Source organism: Fukomys damarensis, unplaced genomic scaffold (assembly GCF_012274545.1).
Source record: "Fukomys damarensis isolate Sample0158 unplaced genomic scaffold, DMR_v1.0_HiC HiC_scaffold_1, whole genome shotgun sequence".
NCBI lineage: Eukaryota > Metazoa > Chordata > Mammalia > Rodentia > Bathyergidae > Fukomys > Fukomys damarensis.
Window position 1 is genome coordinate 18,921,912 of NW_022900913.1, and position 25,384 is coordinate 18,947,295.

At 33.4% G+C, this 25,384-nt stretch overlaps 1 long non-coding RNA gene across 1 annotated transcript in view; it reads left to right on the forward strand.

Annotated features, from left to right (window-relative positions):
* The window catches only part of LOC104862077, a 41,860-nt gene extending 17,602 nt beyond the window's left edge, over positions 1–24,258 (forward strand). The window contains exons 3-4 of the long non-coding RNA XR_780176.1: positions 20,652–20,791; positions 23,867–24,258. This is a non-coding gene — a long non-coding RNA (uncharacterized LOC104862077). The remainder of the gene's footprint in view (positions 1–20,651; positions 20,792–23,866) is intronic.
* The last annotated feature ends 1,126 nt before the right edge of the window (positions 24,259–25,384 follow it).

The window sequence follows — 25,384 nt, forward strand, 5'->3', positions numbered from 1 at the left end:
AATACAAACCAGGAAAGCCATCTTTTAAAAATCTATTAGATATAATGGAGCCACTGATTTTTTGATATAAAGAGAAATTCTACTCTATTTTTGTATTTTATTTGAATTTTGGCCAACATTAAACATATCAGCCTTTGTTTAAGGTTTGATTGCTTTTTCACTTTTGTAAGATTTTTTTTTTTTATGAAAGCAGTCATTGAGTGTGGGTGGTTCTTTGAGAATTTCAGGGCATCTGCTGAAGTCATAACTGAGAAGATTGCTTTAAAAAATAAAATAAACCACGAGAACACTGGCCTGATCAGAATGGACAAAATTCCTGGTTAAATTGCATTTCTGTTTATTGTTATGTTTTAGTAAAGTTTTCTAGGAAAAGGAACATAATCAAAACACATTACATTTGAGGATTTATAAAACTTTGAAAAGCTACATTTTTAGATTATTAAGAAATTATCATTTAGAGTACAGTTTTAAAATATCGTACTCTAAATTAATATTAAGATGTACAATTAAAAATATGCAGTTGTCCATTAGAAAGCTTTATAGTTATTTTCTTTGCATTGAGATCACGGTCAGTATCTATTATAATCTTTGTGTAAGGCATTATGCAATTAGAGTCCAGAAATTAACACTTGCTGTTTATATAGATTTATAATGAATTAGTGAGACAAGCATTGGAATTCTAGTAGGCAGTATGGACCGCAGCCCCAAAATGGACTCTGTTGATTCATGACACTCCAGATATCATACAAAAATATGTGTCAGGTGTTCTTAAGCTGTCTGGGAACTCCGTAGAGTATGACTAGGCAGCCCTTGGCTCAAGGCCACATGGACCCCGCACAGCCATTGCAAGAACACTGAATAGATTGGATCCGAAAATATATTCAGTCTCCTAAAAGGTAGAAATTATATAGCAGACATAATGTCCAAACTCCGTTCTAAATCCCTCAAAAACCCCTCAACAAAAAGCCCTCTCTGATATCCTATCCACAACCCACTCCCATCCAGGGGGAGTTTCACTTCCTTGCCTTTATATTTTTTTATATGAATTTCCTTGCACCCTACCTCTTTGTCACTGAGGAACCGAACTCTAGCCTTTTGGTTACAATATGAGTATGAGTCAATGCAAATCTTGCTGCTTATATTTTCAGTTTTTTAATAAATAATTCTTCAAAATATGTTTGCATGGACTTTTACAAATCTGGAATCACTTTTGTTGTGTTGTCCAATTTTTACCTTGAAAATGATAGAGAACTACTTCTTCAGTGATCGAGTAGTTTGATGATTACCATAGCTACTAGTCTTATTATCATTTAGCATTTATTCAATTTTTCTGGAAAGCAGTATTGCTAAATTTGCCTGAATTTTTATGATAAAATATGTGCGTTTGTCAAGAAAGCACAGGTATTTTAGAAGATGACTGTTAAACTAATTTCAAATTTTTTCATCTTCAAACATACAAAATGCCCAATAGACAAATATATTCAACAGTTTTTTTTACTTCTCAGAGATGTTAACTTTATCACTTGATGCTGATTTTAGCATGATTTCTTGACATTTTATTTTATCTAATTGATTAAACAGAATACTTTTCTAGTTCTTATTAAAGTCTAAGGTCCTATCTTCACTTGACTTTAAATAACAGATTATATTTATTCCTATTTATGGGAAATAATGTGAAGTTTTGATACAAGTACAGTTTAAATGTTGATTATATCATATTACTTATTACCTATCACCTCTCATACTTATCATTTTGCTGTGGTAAGACATTTAAAAATCTACTTTGTTAACTATTTTGGTGAAATATGCAATATTTTATTATTAAATATATTTACCATATATTTACTTGATGTTTTTACTTCTTTGAGAAATGTCTGTCATTCCAGATGCCCATTTTTTTAAATTGAATTTATTGGTACATTCTAGGAGGACAGTACAGTTACATTCATTATTGGGATCTTGTACCTTTACATGACAGGTCTTGGTTCTCATTTTTTTCCCTTGTCCCCTCCCTGCCTTCACCCCCTCCTCCCCTCCCCACCTTCAAACACTTTAATTCCATTTTTACATTTTTCTCATATTTTTTTTCCTTTTCCCTTATTCCCCTTTCCCTTTCCTTCTCACTGTCCCTACAACTTTGGTCTTTTTCTTCCTATTTCACATTGCTAATTGCCCTGTTAGGATCTTGAGTACTATTTTAGTTTTTCACAACAGAGAAACTTCAGTATTTGCATATGTGTGACTTATTTATTTCACTTAGGAGTTTATCCTCAAAATGTACCCACTTACCTATGAATGAATCTACTTTCTCATTCTTTATGGCTGAGTAGTATTCCATTTCATAGAAAAACCACATCTTCTTTACCCAGTTTTCAATGGATGGGCAGATGGGCTGTTTCCAAGTTTTAGCTATTACAAACTGTGCCGCTATGAACATGGATGTGCATATATCACTGTGGTATGATTCTTTCAATTCTTTTGGAAAGAGACACAACAGAGGGATGGATGGGTCAAATGGAACCTCTAATCCTAGTTCTTTAAGGCATCTCCATATTGATTTTCATAGGGGTTGCACCAGTCCGCACTCCTGCCAACAATGGAGAAGGGTTCCTTTCTCCCCACAACCCAACCAACATTTGTTATTGTGTGATTTCTTGTTAGCAGCCATTCTTTGTGGAGTGAGGTGAAATCTCAGAGTTGTTTTCATCTGCATCTCTCGAATGACGAGTGATATGGAGCATTTTTTCATATATTTACTTGCTGCTTTTTATCCTTTGCCTGAGAAATGTCTGTTCATTTCAGATGCCCATTTTAGAATTGGGTCTTTATATTTGGGGGCTCTGATTGTTTTGAGTTCTTTATATATTTTAGATAATAGTCCTTTGTCTGAGGAGCAGCTGGTAAAAAATTTTTCCCACATTGTAGGTTGTCTCTTAGTTCTCTTGATGGTTTCTTTTGCAGTGCAGAAGCTTTTGTAATGAGATGAGATCCCAGTTGTTGATTCTTTCTGCTAGTTCCCTTGCTACTGAGGATTTGTTCATAAAGTCTTTTCCTATGCCAATGTCTTCCAGAGTTCTGCCTAACTCATCTTTCAGAAAGTTTAGTGTTTCTTTTTTTATATTTAGGTCTTTAATCCACTTGGATTTTAATTTAGTGCATGGTGACAGATAAGGGTCTACTTTTAATCTTTTGGAGGTTGAGATCCAGTTTTTCCAACACCATTTATTAAAGAGGCTATCTTTCCACCAGTGGGGACAGTCAGGTCCTTTGTCAAAGATGAGGTAGCTGAGTAGCAGATACCCATTTGTGAATCAAGTCATTAATAGGAAAATGGATGCATATTGAGGATATACTCTTAAGTGAAATAAATAAGTCACTCACATGTAAATACCGAATAGTTTCTCTGGTGTGATAAATTGTAATAGTACATAAGATCCTAATGTTATAATTGACAAAATGAAATAGGAAGGAAAGGGATAAAAGTGTACGGGAAGTGGGAAAGGAATTAAGGGAAAAGGAAAAATATGAGAAAATGGAAAAATGGAAACAGAGCATTTATAAATAGGGAAAGGAGGAGGCAGTGAAGGGAGGGCAGGGACAAGGGGAAAAAAATGAGAACAAAGACCTGTCATGTAAAGGTGTAAGATCCCAATAATGAATGTAACTGTACTGTATGCCCAAAATGTACCAATAAACTGGAGGAAAAAAATAAATATATTTATCATGTTCATTAGATCACTTGAAATTATTTCTTGTAACAGAAGCTTTGTACCTTTTAATTATTATGTCCCCTTTCCCTATTCATACCACCTCCCACTTTCTCCCCCTTAATTTTTGATAGCTTTGCTGTCTTCAGACTCCAGAATCTACCATTCAACTGTATTTCTATCGAGGTAATGTTGACTATGTAAAATGATAGTATTTGTTGCTCAGACATTGACTTAGCTTATTTTACCCCATTAAATATCAGACTTACATAAAAATTGCCTACAAAGTTATTATTTTGTAAACCTTTTGGAAGTCTAAATAGATCTATACTTTCTCTCCATAAAGACAATTTTATCCTCAAAGTCTCTACAGGGTCACACTTCATTTTTACAGATTTTTTTTTTTAATTGTCGGTAGTGGGAACTCAACAGGCTTTTGAATTGAGCTGCAACACAGCCTAATTGTTACATTTCTATTTTTAGACAGAGTCTCACTAACTAAGTTGCCAATACTGGTATCCAAATTGTGAACTTTCCGTCATCATCTCCCAGAATGCTGAGACCATAGGTGAGCACTAACATGCCCAGCACTGGTTTTACTATTTAAACGAATCTGTTCTACTCAATTCAGTTATTTTTATCCCATAGACAACCATATTTGATTATTTAATGCATACACTTCCAAATTTATCTACTTCCTTTTCCCTTTCATTTTTTTTCTAAATTTAATTTTTATTTTAAAAATTTTATTTGTACACATATTCAGTAGATAACATTCACCATGGGGAGTTGGTACATGTGTATCTCACATTTCAGTCATTTTTACTTGCTATCAGAGTAATGCTATGCTTGTAACGACTAAGATTAGTTTAGAAGTACTTTTTCATTCTTTATATTATTACAGTGTTTGCACAGACCTTGTACTACTTCTTTTCTGAAAGAATTCATCATTAAAGACATCTCTAAAACTCATACATTTTTCCTTTGTAAGAAAGTGTATTATCAATTATCAATTTCTCTGATGTAGTCTGATCCAGGATTAGTCTGATTGATTTGTGGGATTGATTTTGATTATGTGTGTGGTCAAAGAATGTATTTATTTTTTGTTTCAAATTTACTGGTACCAAGATTTTTACAATGATCTTCTTTTGGCTTCTAAAACACCAAATGTGCTATATTTAAACATCATTTAAAAAATATTATCTGTATTATCAGCCAAACCTTTTAATGTTTGCTTTCCAAAACCTAGTGAAATTTATAACTAACATCTTTCAAATATGTTTCTGCATAATTTATTTGAATCTACTTGCACTTAATTTAGACATTGCTCAAATCAGTTTGTTATTTTTATATATTTTATTATTTATTGGATCATTTCTATTATTGTTAATTAATTTTTTAGTCTCCAATTTTCTGTTCTTAACTTAGTAAATTTTTTCATGTTCTTTTGCTCCTTATCCTGGATATCTTTACTTTTAGGGAATGCCTTTACTGTGAGCAAATTAATTGCTACTTCGCCAGGATCCCAATTTCCCTCAGCACAGTGCTGCACTCAGTCCACAGTCTAATAGCAGCTCCTCACTGTTAATCTCATGAAGTTTACCCATAATTCCACAGGTCAGCCTTACACAGAAATCCATAATAATTCCACATGTACATTTGATTTCCATACACACACACACACACACACACACACACATATATATATATACATATATATGTGTGTGTGTGTGTGTGTGTGTGTGTGTGTGTGTGTGTGTGTATGTATATCCTTTGGGTTTCTTTTCCAAATATTCCTTGAAGATTTCTATTACTTCCATACTCTGTGTTTTGAGCTTTCTTTCTTGCGCCCTGTGAACTCCTCCAAGAAGTGCTTGTAAGCAGATATATAGACACATCATTTCACCTGAACATCTCTTGTGTCAAGGATCATACTCCTCTTGTCCATTGTCAAAAACACTTTTATTGTTTATTTGGTAGAAGGCTAATATAATACTTTATTGTTTCTATAAATAGACTTTGAGATTTTATTAGATATTTTGACTAATATCATTTGAGCATGAAATGCCATCTAAATGAAAACAATCTAGATATTATAACTGATTCTTTACAGTAAGTGAGTTTCTTGTTTATGTGCTTTAATTTTGGCCTTTAATATCTGACAATGCTACAAAATAGCTAAAAATATTTCCTACCTTTTGTGATTTTTGTTTTGTTTTGTTTGTTTGTTTGTTTGTTTGTTTTGGTACCAGGGATCGAACTCACAACCTTGTGCTTTCCAGGCACAGTGCCACTGAGCTAAAATCCTGGCCCCTCGTACATTTTGTTTTCATGTTATGTGTTTCTTAGTTTAAAGGCCAAATAAAATAGGTGTACTATATGGTAAAAGGAGTAGGGGCAATTGAAGACTATAGCAGTCATGTCCCTCTCTCTGGGCCCAAATTCCCAATGCCCACAATATAAAAGAGCAAAGCTTTATTTTACCCATTCAGGATTCAATCCGTGATTTGCTCCAAGACAGAAACAACATGGTAGAAGTTCATAGTGAATATCTGCTCAACCCATGGAATCCAGAAAGCAGAGAGAACAATGAGGAAGGGAAGAGCTTGGTATAAGAATACTTCCTTTCAGATCACTCGCTTAGAAACTTACCTTCAACAAGGCCCCACCTACAAATAGCACATTCAGCTATGACCTCATCAACTGATTGATCCACTTATCCACTTATGAGTACAATGCCCCCATGATCCAGTTACCTTCTCAAAGCCCCACCCTTGAACACATAAGACTTTTGGGGGGGTGATGCAAATCCAAACTACAACAAATACATCACTAGACTGCTTCCTTTACTTTAGCTTTGCTTATACTGGATTACTGTGTTCTCTCCAAACTAATGCTATTGACTTTGTGTTATCCTTAAACATGACTGTTTCTTGAAGGTGATTTTCTTTTTTTCTGAAGTTGCTTTTTACCAGGACTAGTTTGTCTTATTATAGTGATAGTCACTGTTTAAATGTGCATATTATTATTATACAATGCCCCCATTTAAAAACCTTCAATAATTACCTAATATTAGTAAGATAACATTCAAGGGGCTGGGATATAATTTGTCTGTTTCTTTAACTTCATTTTTCATTATTCTTCCATTCCCTGCCTTCTCATACATTATGTAACAAATGTCCTTAAGTACTGACAATGCTAGTCAAAGCTATGTTTTATCTTAGTATTAAAAGTGTCACTTATCCTGCGTTACTTACTCTAAGTATTATTTCCCTACCTTAGATGCTTATTTAATCCCATTTCTTCACTCCTGGCATTGAAGCTATTTGAGGATATGAATAGTCCAATATTGACATCATTATGCAATCAATGCATTTTAATCAATGAGTAACATCTATTGAATCATCAATTATATTATTTTAGGCTGGTTGGAAACATTCAGAAGATAAATCAATTAAAAGATGAATGTTTACAAGTATTTACATTTTCAGATATTTAAGACTATGTAAACACCTTTAAAACATAAATGATGAAAGAAATTTATTAACATTTAAGTATTGCATGAACATGTTTAATAAAAGATTTAGAAATAGAATGACTATGAAGACAACGTGGTGAGCTACAATGAAACAAAAGAAATTCTGCTTTGACAGTTAAATATATTTTTAATTGCATCTTATTTTTAGCTACAGAAAACATGAGAATTGTGAACTTTGCTACTTAATTACACAGAACATTTTTTTGTTTAGATGATTAGTGTTAAGTTTTGTTAAGATGAAGATTAGTGAATTACTCCTATTTACTTGCAGATACATGCAAATATTCAGAAGAGAAAATAAGAACATCGAAATTTCAGCTAGTTATAATCATTTTATGTTGATATTTTGTTGAATAAGTCATAACATGCCAATAGATACCTATAATTGTTCTAATTTTTCTCCGATATAAATTTCTTGATACATACATATAAAGAACAGATGCTGTTTAATGTAAATTCTGTTGTGCATATTTGAAATTACAGTATAGTATTGGGGGACACATATTGATGGTAAATTATTATAGTGAAACAGATTAACACATCTGACACCTCACCTCACAATTATAGATTTTTAGGGGCAGGTCCAGCTAAACCAACTTTTTAAACAAAATAAAACACAATAAAATACAATTTTATTAATATCATTCCTATGTAATACATAGATCTCTAAGTTTGTTCATCCAACATAACTGCTACATTGTATTCTTTGACCTAAATCTGAAATACACATAATTTTGAAAGGCAATTTACAAGTGCTGTTTTCAGTGGGGACTCAGAAAAAATATTGTTCAATTTGAGAACTAGCAAATATAGATTCTGATGAAACCAATAAAGTGACCTTCAATCAACACTATCTTCATTTTCCTGACTGATATTGTCAAAGCTGTTGTGAGCAATAAAGGCAGAATGATAGCACAGATAGATAAGAAATAGTAAGTTCTTAAAATAAATAACCATATGTTCCAGTTTTTGAAAAAGGAAGTTGATTTTTCAGATAGAATGGAGAAAATCTTTGAGGAAGTCTGCCAGGACAGAAACAGATAAAGAGCAAGAATAAGAAAATAAAGCAGGATTTTAAGAAATTTTATAAAAATAGTGGGATGACGACAAAAGAGAAAAATAAGCAAATTGCATTATTATACAATACCACATTTTTTTCAACTTTTCCTTATGCTGTGCAGAAGACAGTACTCTCTTGTGCTTAATTATAGAGACACTGGCTAATTCTGCTGGTAATGATTCTTATCTCTGAAATGATAAAATAAAATCTATGTATCTTTCTATATATTTATCATCTTTTAAATAAACCTTTAAACCTGCTGAATTTTAGAATTATTTTTATATCAACACATGTTTTAAAGAAGCAATCTTAAGATGAGTGCATAGTCCGTTGATTTGCACATAAATTCTTTAGTTATTGGCAGTACCTGTTGAATCTTGTGCAAATACATATTTTCAAAGATATTTATGACTTCTAATATTTTAACGTATGGAGAATGTGGAATGAGAATTGATATTCTTATTAGGGCCCCTCAACAGAACTAAAATTACATATATGAAGTCTATGAATTCAATCTTTTTAGGGTCATGAAAATTTGAATTTTGAAATTGTTTCAGTTTACTTCCAATGTTCTTTCAAGGATTTTGTGCAAAAAGAGCAATGGAATGACTGAAATTATTAGCCGTTGAACAAAATCTGCACCTGAGCCTTTTCAATGTTTTTATTAATGCCAGAGCACATAATACAGCATATTAAATTGTCTCCTCTCTTTCCTCCACAAAATCGTAATTAAGGGTAAATCTTTAAAGAAACTTGAAAAGAAACTGCTTGTGTGATGTAAGTGTAGGAAATACGATAATGAATGAAATAAATATTGCCCAAATAAATATTCTATATTTGATGTGCATTAATAAAATATTGAGTGTTGAAATCTGGAAAAACTAATGTAGGCAAAGAAAAATTATATAAAGAGCCTTAAAGAGAGACATATGTATCCCTCATTTAAGACAAATTCACAAGGCTGTGTAGTTGGTGATAAAAAGTTGAAGGGAAATGATAGGAAGATAAGATGAACAAGATAGTTCTGTCATAAAACCTTTAGGGCCCTAGGAGCACTCAAGATAAGTAGAGAATCCTATCATTCAGCAACCTGTCACTACTGTGTGATTAAGTGAATATAGGCCTCAAGAGTAAGCATTTAGATTCATTGTAGAATTTTGGAAAATAATTGTATGTCTATTTTATGTGCCTTTAACTGATTTGCACTGAACCCTTTTACTTTTCTGATAATTTGCTTATATGTGTTTTATAAAATTTTGGTGCATAATAGGTTGGATTTTTTAAAAGATTTCTAAAAAGCTTCTCTTTGATAGTTCTGTAATGATTATAATCACTTTGAGTTTTACCCAGTGAAATATGCAGAATAACATCATCCAAAAAGGTTTTGAAGGCATTACTTTGGCCACCATGAAAAATAGAGTGGAGAATGACAGACCACGATATAGCTGCAGAAATGGAAAGAAGTATTTTGATTCTTGATCTATTTTAATTGTGTTTTAATAATGACATCCAGTCTATCCATTAGTCAGGATGGGATTTCAGTATAAAGCTGAAAGAGAGGGCTGGGGATTTAGCTCAGCTGTTCAGTGGCCTGCCTTGCAAGTGCAAGGACCTGAGTTCAATCCCTGGTGCCAAAGGAAAAAAATAAAAATAAAATAAATAAAATAAAGCTGAAAGAGAAGCATGGTTGAACACAAGAGCCTTTGCCTGAGGTACCAGGAAAATAGAGTTAAATTTAGCATTTCTGATATAGAAAAGGATGGCAAAGATCTGTGGTAAGTGACTAATGCAGAAATTCTGTTCAGATTTCTTCCCTTTATTCTCCAAGAATCAAGAATCAAGTGGCAAATAGGGCTATGAAGATGGGTTGGATTTGAAGAAAACGTGGAATGTGCCAAAGAAAGGGAAACAGAAATGTGACAGTAAATACTCATGTAATTTTGGTGGTCATGGATTTACATATTCAGCTGCACAGGCAGACATGTGAGAAGCAAAAGACATGCATTTCACCACATTTACAGGTGTTCCCTCAAGGAAGACGGAAAGTAAGCTGTCGGATATTTTAGGAGATGATACTAATGAAAAGCTAAGGAAACTAATTTGATCGGGAGTGAATTGAGGATATATTAAAGGAAAGTGACAAGAAAAAAACTGTATGATCAATGAATTGTTAATTCCTTTGGAGAAAATACTTCTGAGGTAAATATCCTAGTGAATTTGAAAGGGGTGCTCACTGTGAAAATGAAAGTTTTGAGTCTAAGCCTGTGGATGTCATATTCTATCAGGTACGCTGTGTATGGCCGAGAAATGTAGGTAAGTTGTTGGGTCAGAGAATATTAGGTCCCAGGCATTAGAAAGATATTTCATGGCAATATTACATTAGCCATTTAGAATATGATTAATACTGGAAAACTGTGTCAATAAGCTAGGGGACAAACAAATTCTTCAAGAAATAAAGACAAATGCAGATACGTACCAGATCATGTAGGGAAAGCACTAGCATAAAATGTGCCTTTCACTTTATGTTTCAGTGTTACAATGAACCCTGCATTTTGTGCCAAGCATAATCACATAGGAACTGTCCAGAAAAATGCAGTGACTTATGTAATGTACACAGAGATGCTTTCTTTCATTAATTTACCACAGCCTCCGGGAGAACAACTAGGTACAATGGATCAAAGTTGGAAGGCAAACATCAGCTTTACATGTTCAACATTTTAAACACTGGCTTAGTTTAGAAAAAAATGAGCCACAAGAAACTGAATGTTCAAGCAAAGTCTGCATAACCATCTGCCAAGGATTCTGCTGAAAAGATTACTTATTTCATGGGAAACACCTCCTCCCCTCCAGCATTTTATCCTTCAAATGCAAATACTAGGAAAATAACATCTATGATCAAATAAAGGTTTTTCTCTCCCTTTCTCGTATGTTCTCTATCCCTCTCCCCGCCTTCCATCATTCCTTCCTACTTTTATTCCTTTCATCAATTTCTCTCCACTGTGCTCGTTGCAGTGAACAAAGAGTTATAAATACCTTCGGTGATTTTAGGGACTATAACTCAAGTAGAGAGACAGGAACTCAGAGACTAGATATGGAATCTTCCAAGATGGTCACAGTATGCAGGAAAGCGCAGAGAGGCAGGCATAATGACAGCTTCACAAGGGGAGAAAATGCTAGAATTGACTATGTTAATTAACATGAGAGTTCTGATGTTTTAACAAAAGGGAAAGCAGATTTCTGGAAGTAGGAACAGCATTTGCATAGATTTGGAGGCACCAAACCAGACTCGGAAATGAAAAATGTCCTATTAATTTTGGTGGAGGGTGTTCGAAGAAGGAAATGAGGTCCGGACTACAATGATTTGCTCATAAGGATTCTTTATTCTTACAGAGTAGTCTGAAGACAGAGTGTATGTTTTGTTTGTTTATTGGTTCTAGATTTTTTTTTAATGCAAATGTGGGCAAGGCATTTTGTTAGTGTGACAATAGGGTCAGCAAAGCCATCATCACAGTGTGTGTCTTAAATTCTAACTGTAGCTACTGTCCCCACCCTTTTCAATAAAATCCTCCTTTTCCCATCAGGTTTTCCTAAAGCTCTATGTTCTCGCTGCCTGAGCGTCATGCTACAGCTGTTACTTCTTTTGGGGGCAATTGCCTAACCCAGCACTCCTCAATGATTCACTGGCTCCATTCTCCTAACTTGACCTTGGAAATATAAATACAGACTTAATTTAATCAAAAACTTAACCTCAGTTTTGCTAGTCCCTTCCCTGTGTCATTGATTATTACACTTAAATATTCCATCTTCACCTGTAAATTCCATGACTTCAACTCAAAAACAACCTCAGTTTTGCTAGTCCCTTCCTTGTGTCATTGATTATTACACTTAAATATTCCATCTTCACCTGTAAATTCCATGACTTCAAGAGCTCTGTATCTTCTTCAGGGGTAAGACTTAGCTGAAGGAATGAGTCTATGATACAACTGGTGGCTTTATAAAGTATGGTGAGTGTCATGGCCTATGTGCTCTTTCCTGCAAGTGGTTGGAGTTTAATAGATCAATAGGGAAGTGAACTGAAACTGTGCTTTAGAGAATCTTCTTGATTGAAGGAAGACATAAAGGAATAAGATTAATAGAGAACCATCAGGATATGCATTGGGAGGGTATTTAAAAAAATGTTACAAAGAGGCCAATCTGGAGGAATATCAGAGTTTATACAATGCAAGATGTGTACAGAGATATTTGGAGAGTCTATAGAACTATAAGGTGAGAGAAGGGTGGGGGGATGATGCTGAGAGTGCAGAAGATTAGATTATTCTGGCAGATTAAGTAGACCATGCGGTCCTTTATTAGAAGAAATATTCGAAGGTCTAGGGATTGATCTCAGTAGTTCTGCTGCCTGACTTGCAAGGACGAGGTCCAAAGTTCGATCCCCTGTACCCCCCCAAAACAAAAAACAAGCAAACACACACACACAAAAAAAAGAACTAAGACAACAGGTCTTGAGCTTATATAATCAGTCCAGTTTTATACGAGGCTATACTATTGATGCAGAGAGAAAATTGGCTTTCTGATATACCTATTGCTTTCTACATAAAGTTGGACATAACATCGCCATTATAGAATAAGCATACGTGAGCTAATTTTTAAATGATGAAAATAAAATGTACAGCACAAGATTAAGAACATTCTTTTAGGGAGCCTCAATCTAAGAGGATGGCAAAATTTATATGTAAAATTATATTCAATATCCATATCTACCTATCTATACATCATGTCTATGTGTCATGGTGAAGTTATACGAAAATGAGCAGAGAAATTTTTACATTGAAGCCAAGGCAAAATAAAATTTACTATAGTGGGTGATCAAAAATATCAAATGTGTCAAGGAGGTCAATAATATAGAGACTGGAAAGAATTAATTAGATTTCAACACACACACACACTTTATAGCTGCCTATTTATTGTTGGAGAGGTTACATAGAAGTAACTGCAAGCAAGCAACAACAAAGCCTGAGTGATTGGGAAGTAAAAAGTTAAATGTGCAGATTCTTCCATAGAAAAATGCAGCTGTGTCAAGAAAAAGAAAGAAGTATTCAAGAACTTAAGCAAGTGGAAAGGTATTTGTTAAAATGGAATTAGACATAAATGTGGTGATATTTCAGGACAAGAATGCATACTTGTTTTGCATAAGGAAACAATATCCCCTAAATAATTCAATTCCCTACACAAAGCAAATTTCTCCTTCTAAAAATACCCATGCTTATCCTGCCAAATTTGTAGCATTCAGCGTGAGTGCTCCAGTGTTTGCACCATGTTTTAAACTGAATGTTAAGGTGATAAAAATGCTTTAATAAGCACTTAAAAAGTATTTTGTGACTCTGAATGGGTGTTTAAATCTTAACAATATCTATTACTCTTTCAGCAACAACGGGTTGTGGATGCTGAAAAGAGAGATAAACATGTATGAGAGCCTACTTTTAAGGTACTCTACACCATGGAGAGATAGAATTTTGCCCTACTTCTGCAGTACACAGTTAATCATTGACAGTCACTTCCCTTAAAGACTGCAGTCTAGTTTTTAGACATTCCTTTCCTCACCTTCAACTAGTTACAATGTCACTCTATGTATTAAGTCATAAATATTTCATGTTGGAATCTTGTCAAGAGAAGAAAAAAAGGCTATATGCACATAGTTATTCCCTAAGGTGTATTCTGTAATAGCTAAAGTGTCTTACAATAAGGAAATTAAGCAAATTATAGTACATTAACTTGGTAGCATATTACACTGCTTTTAAAATAATGATGAAAAAATTTGTGATATATAAGCATAACGATCGAAAGTTCCATTTGAAAGTGGACTACAGAATAATACGCTCCTTGCTACTATTTATATTATAAAAAAATCATCCTTACTGACAATAGTCGCAAGGTAATAATAAACATGAAATTAGTGTTTTACTTTTTAGGCAAAAATTTTGTTTGAAATATTTAAGTTAAAGTGTTTTTGGTTGATATAATATATTCTTTTCTTCAAAATTAACTAACAGTTTATCGATAAGAAGATGCTATGTCCTAGGCATGGTTGCATTAAGAACCTTTATTTATGAAAACTCTAGTAAATACATTTCTTGAATTTTTGTAACATTGTTAAGGCTTTGATGCTATTTTCAGTTTAGTATATTCAGCAATTAGTCAATTAAATCAATCTTTTCGTGTAAATGGGCCATGTTAGCCTCTTTCTCCAGGAGTACATATATGAGCTCAGTGATTTCAATATACCACTGAAAACCCAAAGACATTCTGGTATTCTAGAAGATTGCATTATGCCATTGCTTAAAAACTCTTCTTGAGCATGAAGTTTCAACTTTACAGATGATTAGTAAACTTTGTTCTCCTGAGAGAGGATTACTGTGTTGCTCTCCTTAATTCTATATTATTTGAAACTAATTGCATTTTCACCCAAACGAAAAGTTCAAATGAAATTAGAAACAAAACACCTTTGTCCCTTTTATCTTAATTGATCCGAAAATCATGAATATTTTTGCTGTGCTTTCTTATAAAAACAAAACAAAACAAAACGATTGTTTAGTTAATGGGCCTTTGGTCATTGGGCTAACTCAATATATATTTGTTAGAGCAAAGTTAATCTGAGGAAATTTGGAAGCCAGTTTTGGTGACCATGTTGGAAAAGGGTATTATATACCACGATTATATGGATATCTACTTATGACACAAATCTTTTTTTTAGCGCTCTTCTTCTTCACCTATCCTTATTATTGTAGAATACTAATGAATGTCTTTCAATATGCTAAAAGCCACTTGCTCTAATCCTAATCACATAGACTGGGCAAATACTTGGATAAATGAGTTAACATTATCTGACTTATCAAAAATATACAAAAGAAAAAGCAGTATCAGTGAGATACAGTGGTCATATATAAGAGAAACCCAGTGGTTTATTATATCACCTACTTTCTTGGCTGGTTATACAGTCATTCGCTAGATTTCTCAAGGAATAATATGTAATAGATTTTATGATTGCCTTCCAGAATAAAACTTACACAAAAACAAAAACACTGCTTTTTCTAAAGTACAAAGAACTAAGATGTCATTTACCTGCATTCTTTATTTGTACAAATGAAGAGGTCATTATATAGAAATAAAATGTCTTCTTTAGGAAGCTATAGATTCATAAATATGAAGCAAGACAATTTTCAATTCTCAGTTCAATTATTTCTCTGGCCCCTTTTCCTTACACGCTATTCAATTATAATGACCCCCGCCCAAACTGTCATTTTGCAACGTGGTTTTATATGGCAGGCACCTATGTCTATGTTTAAAAGGGAGTCCAGATTCAAGTTGCATATATATGTTCACTATGTGGAGTCTTCTGTAGCTTTCTAGAGCATATTTTAAAAATTCTTTCTTATTCCATAATTAGCTCATATGGTCCTACAAGATGAATAGTTTTATTTTCTAGGTAGGTATAAAATTTTAAACACACACACTGCTTCTAAGGAAATGTAGTACTTTTTTCCTTCAGGATTGTTCTTCATAGTTAGATGTGAACAGAAAGGCAAAAAGCCTCAATTTAGTAAACAGCGTTTGTGTACAAGAGGTCACAGTTATGGTTACCTTGGGAGTTCTAATTCTGAGTTTCCTGACTTTTGTGGGTTTGAGTCATAACTTTAATGCTCCATTAATGCAGGGTGTGTTTTTTTATACTGAATCATTTTATGTTTTTTATTTTGCACAAATGGACATTGTGTTGACTTCTGTGAATAACAAGGAAAGCTCAATATACTGATAAACTTCTTCGTTCATATTTCATTTTGTAAATCCTTCTATTTGAGTCAGGATACAGCAATATGTTTCGACAAACTTTTTTAGATTTACAGAAAAGATTACACAAAATATTTCTGGTTTTTAACATGAAGATGTGCATTTTGAAAACTAAAAATTTTATAATTTGTTTTGCTATTTTAGTAGCTTTTAAACTGTCTTTAGCTTATTAGGTCAGCATCAGTGGCATCTTTTTCTCAATCACACATATTCTACTGTGCAGCTTTTTCATTTTGAGGTAGTTTATGAATTTCTTAATGATAATATTATGTTTTATATTTTAGTATAATCAATAATAATTTTCATTTAGTTTCTGAATATAATTTTTATTAAATTATACAAGTTTCTCAGCCATAAAATTCATTGCTTATCTCAATTGTTTATAACAAAATATGTCTCTCAAAGAAGCAAAGTGGTACACATCTATTCAAATTAATAAAGTGACAGTTCTGAAACTGATTCCTAATCCTGAGGAAATTTAAGAAGGCAGGAAGAAATGATTCAGTAACATGAAGACAGACCCGAAACTTAGCATGAGCAATTCCAGTTTTGGGGTCATACCTCTGAGATAGAAAGTATAATGAAAATGACTTGCTAGTTCTAAAGTGGTCTTGTTATTTTCATGCCATGTTGACAACTTTGAAATGAAAAAATTATCATAATTCTCTTACACGTTACATTTTTTTTCTCATTGAGTTTATTGGTATATTTTAGGTATACAGTACAGTTACATTCATCATTGGGATCTTGTACCTTTACATGACAGGTCTTGGTTCTCATTTTTCCCCACACCCCTACCCTCCCTTCACCCCCCCACCCTTCGCTATTTACAAAAACTTTGTTTCCATTTTTTCATTTTCTCATTTTCTTTAGCATTCATTGTCTCTCTGGTCTTAAGTATGTAAGTTAATGATGCATTAAACTTATAGGAACAGATGGACCACTTGAAATATTGATTATGTTTTATTTAAAAATAAAGGAAAAAATTAAACTAGACAAGATATTGATATTTCTCAAGTAATTCCAGTGGGCCAAATTTGAATGACCCCTAAAATGCTACGGTATTTAGATTTTCATAACAGTACACAAGGGGCTATTCTTTTCAAGTATTGCACACAGTATTCACATTGATAAAATATTTTGGCAGAGGGCAAAGTAAGGAATCCATAACATGGGAGGAAAAAATGCTAAGAATAAAATAAATCTTTTTAGTAGAGACACCAAAAAAGATATTTTGGAAATTTTGGGAGGGGGCATTATTTGCTCGAGTCCAATATTTGCCTAAAATGTTCTTCCTAGGTGTGAATCTAACTGAAATGTGCACCGAGGTTCACCAAAATTCATACACAAAAATGTTAACCATTTAATTATAGAAGGTGAAACTGAATACAAGTAAGGATCACCTCTATTCATTAGTATGCATGTCTACATTGTTTGTGTGTGTTTCATTGGTTAAGCCCATATCATGAGATCTAAAGTAATGACAATGAGAAAACTACACGTATTGCAAGAAATATATCATTCATAGAATATTACACTGAAGAATACAAATAATTTTGTGTACTATAGTTCTATTTGCTTTTAGCATGTGTATGTTGTGTTTCAAAACAGAGAAAAATGTTTTGTGCTCTTGGAGGTGAACTAATGATTAATTTGGCAGATATTCTGACTAGAAGAAAAGCTTTTGGAGGAAGTGATAATTTTATGTCCTTTGGTCTGTGTTTGGGGACACAACTGTGAGCCGTCTGCATAACTGTGTTAACATGGTACTTTTAGGGTTTGCCCACTTCCTTTATGTAAATCTCCACTACAGTGTTAATGCATCGAAGCTTCTGAGAGGAAATGCCACATATACTTTTGAGTCATATAAATCTGAGTTCCAATGCATCTCTCTCCCTTTTTTTTTTTTTTTTTGAGACAGGGTCTCACTATGTAGTTGAGACTGATCTAGAACTCACTATGTCTCCTAGGCTGCTCTCAAACTCACAGTGATCCTCCTGCCTCAGCCTCCTGAGTGCTGGGATTACAGGAGTGTGCCACCACACCCAACTTCCAATGCATCGCTAGTATCTACTTTAAATTGCTTTGGGGATTCAAGCGGGGGAAATGAGACTGTATCACCTGCACTGTTAAATTGTTTTAAAGATGAAGGCCACTAAATGAAAGTAGGCATGGTCGCTGCTATCAGTAATCCCAGTAAGTAGGAAGCTAAAGGGGGGAGGTCTCATATTTGAGCACAGCTTCAATTGTCTCATAGAACCAAGCAACAAATCAAACTAACCAAGCAAACTAAAAAGAACAGTGAATGAATTCCCACAGCACATACAAAATATTGAGATGAATCTATTCTCTCGCTCTTTATGGCTGAGTAATAGATTCATTCATAGGAAAATGGATACGTATTGAACATATACTCCTAAGTGAAATAAATAAGTCACACATGTGTAAATACCAAATAGTTTCCCTGGTGTGAATATTCTGCAATAATGCATAAGATTCTAATAAGATTACTGACATTTAGAAATTTGAAGAAAGGAGCTAAAGGTGTAGGGAAGGTGTGATGCATAGGGGAAGAACAAAAAGGGAAAAGAAAAAAATGTGAGAGAATGAAAAGATGAAAATAAAGTGTTTGTAGATGGGGAGGGGAGGAGGGGGTGAAGGGAAGGCAGAGGTAAGGGGAAAAAATGAGAATCAAGACTTGTCATGTAGAGGTACATTATCCCAACAATGAATGTAACTGTACTGCATCCCTAGAATGTACCAATAAACTCGATAAAATTAAAAAAAAAATTGAGATGAAGGCTGTTAGGTTTTCAATTGTTCATTACCTATTTTATTTTATTGGTACATATTTACATTGCATAATGTTTCCGTTCCTTGGATGGAATTGGTAAATGTACATAATTAATGTTAATTCTTTTGTGATCCCCTTTCCCATTTGAGAGAGACCTATCTCATTATATCCCATTTTCTATCCTTGCTCTATAAAGTTCAAATGCCTGATAAAGCCAGTGTTGGAAATCAACTCACTTGCTGATCTAAAGCACAGAAATTTTCTATATCTTTTGCATGTCTCCTACTATAATTTTTCTCAAGAAATAATTATATGTTATAATGGTGATAAAAAATATTACAAAATGATTATTTGAAAGTTTGGCTAGGAAATATTAATTACTATTAATCTCCTTTGCCTAAATCTTTTTAAAGCCAGGATTAAGGAGAAAATATTTCAAATTTTAATTCATTTGAACTCTCAATGTCCTCAAAACAATTTGTAATAGCAGTACCAGATCTTCTCAACAGCAACTTTGATTTACCAATTCATAATATGGCATAAGAGTTCAAGATCTGATGCACTGAAACTTAACCAGGAAAAAGAAAGATAAAGGTAAAATAAATGAGACAATGAGAGACACAGAGATTGATTCGGTACCACTGAACTTCAGGTAAAGCCGAGTTCTCTCGCGTAGTATTTTGTATATTTCTCTATCTTCTGACACAAAAAGGATATTTCCTTTTTAAAAGATAATCTTTCGTATTCGCGAAGTGCTTATTTGACTCAGCAGATCTCTTGTGGATGGATTTTTAATGACTACCTTTTCCACGAATTTGTGGTGTGTTTTTTTTCTTTTTTCATTTGAAATTGAGTAACACTGAGTTACATCTAAACCAAAACATAGATTACTTGCCTAACTTCATCTAGGAAATTACAAGTAAGCCTCTCTGTTATTTCTTAGAAGAGTTAAAACACACAAATGAGACTTCATTGCAATGGCAGGAAAAAAGACAAGCTTGGGAATCTAACATGAAATTTGCCCATTAGCCCATCGCACCTTCTGAGAGTATGTGTAGACGTAGAAGGGTAGATTGAGGATGAAGATTTCTCATATACGATTCACTATAAAGCCTGATAACGAGATGACCCAGATGAGATGTCAGAATCTTAACTCATAAATTTAACTTATTACCCTGGCCAATAAATGGCTATTCAGTAATAAAGATGAGCACTTGACATTTAGCAGAGGCAACCTTGTATCCGTACCAAACCGACACCTAGCTCCTTGTTCTGTGATTCTCTTCCACACTGAATTTTTCTTATAGTGATTTTCTGAGCTTGTGTGTAACTTTTAAATTAATGAATCACAACAAGGCGCAGCCAAAGTTAAATTAAGAATGAACAACTACAGAGGAAAAGATGCCAAGAAGATATCTTTGTGGCACTGGATGTAGGTCTGATAGTTAACGAGGAGCGCTGAAGTAATAAAGATCTCAACTCTTCTTAGCATATAGCTTGGAATAAGAGTATTCTAGGCAACAGCAAATAGCAAGTCAGGACTGTGATTTGGATAAGTGTTTACTAACGTCCTTTGTGTCAAAACTTGGTCCACAGAGTAAGGGAACCCTCAGGACTTGGTGGATAGTGGTAGGAGGTTAGGTCATAAGGATGATGCTCCAGCAAGAGACACGGTGACCTAGCTCCTCCTTGTTCTGTCTCTTTCAGTTTTCTGGCCATTATTAAATGAGCAGCTTCTTCCACTACATCGTACCTCTGGGATGTAAACCTGCACTGCCAGAATAGGAGGCACAGCCTGGTAAATTTACTACAACACACTGATCTGTGGAATTAAAGATATTTTTATGGTATGTGGGTGGTATCTTAATGAACTTCTTTTCAAAGTCATAAAGTTCAGACTTCTCTGATTAACTAGCTTTCCTCTCCACTGCCTTTTCTTTAAAATGTGCTCTTTCTTAAGTTATATTTTAACTCTTTGTGATTCCTTATGGTTCATAAAATTCTCAGGACAGAAAAAAATCCCAAACTAGTACTCAGATTTCTTGATATAACAAAACAAAAATTCTCATTTTTATGTCCCACACAAGGTAGAATAGAGAAATAAACAAAATCAACGTCTATTTGTTAAGCAAAATACAGAAGGAGCTCTTAATAAAATATAAAACTGTGATATGGCTTCCAAACTTTATTCACAATCCTTTAATCATTTTATTTTCATACTTCCATAAAATAAGAAGATTCCATCCTTGTTTTTTCTTAATATGCATTAGAAAATTGTGAATGCTCCTAGAGACTAGGCTAACATTAAGAAGAGCTATAAAAGGGAGATTGTATGCCTCCAGGATATAGCCCATCCTACAAATTAGATATATTAATGGTTAATTTATACCATAAGTTATAGATTACCAATGGCAATTCTAGTTTAAAGATGTAGCTTCATGAATATTTCACAAAACTATTTTTTTTTAGATTGGAAAAGAGTGTCATATAAGGGAATATGCACAATAAAGAAATAAATGCTATTCCTGTTGACATATATTTATCCAAATGCTTTCGATTTATAAATCTTAAAAACAGATGAGGTTATTTTTATATAACAGTGAATCAATACTTTCAGTTTTTATTGACAAATTTGAAATGATTTTTTTTCATTGTGCTCAAGGCCCAACAATGAATGTAACTGTACTGTATCCCTAAAATGTACCAATAAACTCAATTAAAGCTGAAAAAAATGACACAAAGAAAACTACAAAATGTCCCTGATCCTAGTGAATATGATGAAACATTTTTGAGATTAAATACAGTGTAAGGGCTCTAAATAGTAAAAGAGTTTCTCTTTCATCATATGCTTGGCATAACCTTAAAGATATGTAGTGTACTTTAAAAAATTATTATTGTCTGCATTAATATTAGAGCATAGTCCCTTAACTCTTAACGTTGATAATTTTGCATATATGTGTAAATTATAACCTAGTTTTTGAAGGTCTGTACCTACTTTCACTAAGAAAAAGTAGAATTTAATAAAAAAACTGAAATCTCCAAAATGTGGTTTTTCTAAAATATGTTTTGCTAGCATATTTTTCAATAACAATTAACAGATTCCTTTAATGACTACTAACTAGGCAGATATAAATTGTTTCAACAATTTTATCAGGAAGCCATTGTTCTCCATGTTTTGTGATTTTTGAAAATTATATTTCTCTTATTTTATTTTTACTTTATTAGCGCATGTTTTCAGTTTGTGATGATTACATTCATTGTCAGAGTTGGTACAATTGCAAACATATACTATTTCTATATACAGCTCCTTCACTTCCCCTTTGAAACCATAAATATTTATGATTGTGTGTGATTTATTTCACTTCGAGTCATGGTTTCAGGGTGCATCTACTTACCAACAGATTAGTCAAGTTTATCCATTTTTCTGGCAGCATTCCATTGTGCACAATCATCACGTCTTTATCCATTCATCTTTTGATGGACATATCGGCCCATCCAGAAATTTAGCTATTAGGAGTTGTACTGGTATATACTTGGTGGGTATGCATGTATCACTGTAACAATGTCTTATCTCTTTCAGGAGTACTTCTAGAAGGACAATACCTTCTTTGAATGAAACTTCAAATTTTATTTTAATTTATTTTAGTTTTGGGAGTTTTATGCATTTAACTTTTTATTTTAGTTTATTAGTATATGTGTGTGGTACATAAGGTTTAGATTCCTTGCGGGAAAATGATACCTGGAGACAACACATTTTAATTCCTTTATCTATCCCCTTCCCTTCCCTCCCTGCCCTGCCCAATCATCTCTTGGTCCATTTAGACATGTTTGCAGAACACATTGTGTCCATTTCTTATGTGGGGTTAAGTTAATACACACACACACACACACACACACATTTATGTATTTATTTATGTAGCATATCCCAATTCCTTTTTTTTTCATTCTCTGTCCCTTCCCTTGTTCCCCATCTCCCTTCATCTCTCGATCACCTTCATTTTGAGAAAGATCTATTTCTCTACTTATTATTATCTGTCTTTTATTTTGATCTTTATTTTTGCTCTGTATTTCTCATAAAAAAGAAACCACACACTTGTTTGTGTCTGATTTATTTCACTTAACACTGTGGCCTCAAGGGCATCTTTTTTCCTACAAATGCCTTAATTGTCTGTATGACAGAGTAGTACTCCATAGAACTAACAATAGTAGACACCCCAAACCCATGACTGAAACAAAAATTCTGCAAGAATAACCAAGAGACTATTTGCAGAGGAGGTACAAATGACCCATGTGTACATGAAGAAATCCTCAATATCTTTGGCCATTGGAGAAATACAAATTAATGCAACAAATTTTACCGCAAAAACAATGGTCATCATCAAGGAAACAAGTAATAACAAATATTGGAGAGGTTGTATGGTAAAAAGAATGTTTCTATGCTGTTGGTGGAAATATAAACTAGTACAAACACCATGAGAGTCAGTATGGAATTTCCTCAAAAAACTGAAACTAGAATTCCATTTCACCCAGCTATCTTCCTTCTAATTATCTTCCAGAAAGAATTAAAGACATCATATTACATTAATATATGCATATTCATGTTTATTGCAGCATAATTTATAATAGCTAAATTTTGGAAGTGGCTTACATGTCCATGAACAGATGGATGGATGGAAAAAGAAAATGTGGTATTTACTTCTAATTTTAGTTTTTACATGTAATTTTGTGTTCTGTATATATTCTAAATATGAGTCCTCTAACAGAGGAGTAGCTGCCAAATTTTTCCTACTTTCTATGTTGTTTCTTCACTCAGTTGATTATTTTTCTTTCTGTACAAAAGCTTTTTAAATTTCATATAATAGGATTGTTTATTCCTGATGTTATTTCTTGTGCAAATGTTTTTTGTTTTTTTTTTTTCCCAGAAATCCATTGCCCCTGCCTACATCCAACACAGAATTCAACAGCTTTTTTGCTTTCTCTCGCTTCCAAAGAGTTGATGGACACAACTTAGCTCGGATGGTTGCCACATCTGGTATGTATAGACAGAAGGATCTGAGTGGATGCCTCTCAGACAGAATGAGCTTTTCTTTGTTTTTGTTTTTGTATTGTTTTGGGTACCAGGGATCGAACTCAGGTCTTGGCGCTTGCGAGGAAGAAGGCAGAAGCACTGAGCTAAATCCCTGGCCCTACAAACAGAAAGATCTTGAAACTAGGTGGAGAAAACAGTTACTTGGGGAACGCAGAGGGGCACAAACACTGGGGACAGTTTCAATAACTACATTGTAGGATGGACACCATCGAATGAACATCCCAACAGGAGAGAGTGCAGTACTCAGCATTCACACATAAAACCCTGAGTGTGGAGACAAAGTAAGACTTATCTAATGACTCACTCTGCCCCTCACTAAGGAGATTTGTAAGAAGACTTTATCAGCTAAACTTGTAAATATTAGAACAAATTTAATATTTATATATTTCTTTAAGAATTTTACATTGGTATGATTCATCAAAGTCAAGATCAAGAAGTAGATCTGTATTTCCTTTTTCAGGGGGAAAAAAAAAATCTCCAGATGACAAACCTTTGTTTTCCAAATGCATCATCTTTATTATCTTGTTTACATTTGCTCTGGCATAATTCACTTTTTGTTTAAAAATATTTCCCTGCATGTCAGTTTTCCATTCCTTCAAGTTATTTCTCATTCCACTATTTTTTGAGAAAAATTAGGCATGATCCTCAACTCTTCTCTTTAAAATAAATCTTTAGACCTCAAGGTCTTGTTAATTTCACTATATTTGTATGATCATTTTCTGGAAACATTATTAGTTCTGTATTGAATGCGTCTATAGTCAAGTACTTCCTAGATGGCTATCAGAAACCTGGGTAGCAAGAAACACCTTATTACTGCAAAAGATTTAGATTTGCCAGCATGATCCTCAACTCTTCTCTTTAAAATAAATCTTTAGACCTCAAGGTCTTGTTAATTTCACTATATTTGTATGATCATTTTCTGGAAACATTATTAGTTCTGTATTGAATGCGTCTATAGTCAAGTACTTCCTAGATGGCTATCAGAAACCTGGGTAGCAAGAAACACCTTATTACTGCAAAAGATTTAGATTTGCCACATATTGCAGAATTCCTTTTTTATATATTTTCAGTGCATTAAGGTATGTAAAGACAGCAATGTTAGATCCCAACTATTAGTAATTCTTTTCAAGTTCCCTCTCTTACATTGCAGAGTATATCTTAAGAAATACATGTGAATTATTAAAAATCTGACCAAAAAAGAAATGCAATTCTTATGGTTTTTATACCAGAAATGCTTTTCATCTTAATGAATGAAAGTTTTATTTAACAAGTGTTTGTTATATTTAAAAGTTTCACAACTTTTTTGAAGTTCTACACATATAGAAAGCCATGAAGCATAATGTAGAAGTAA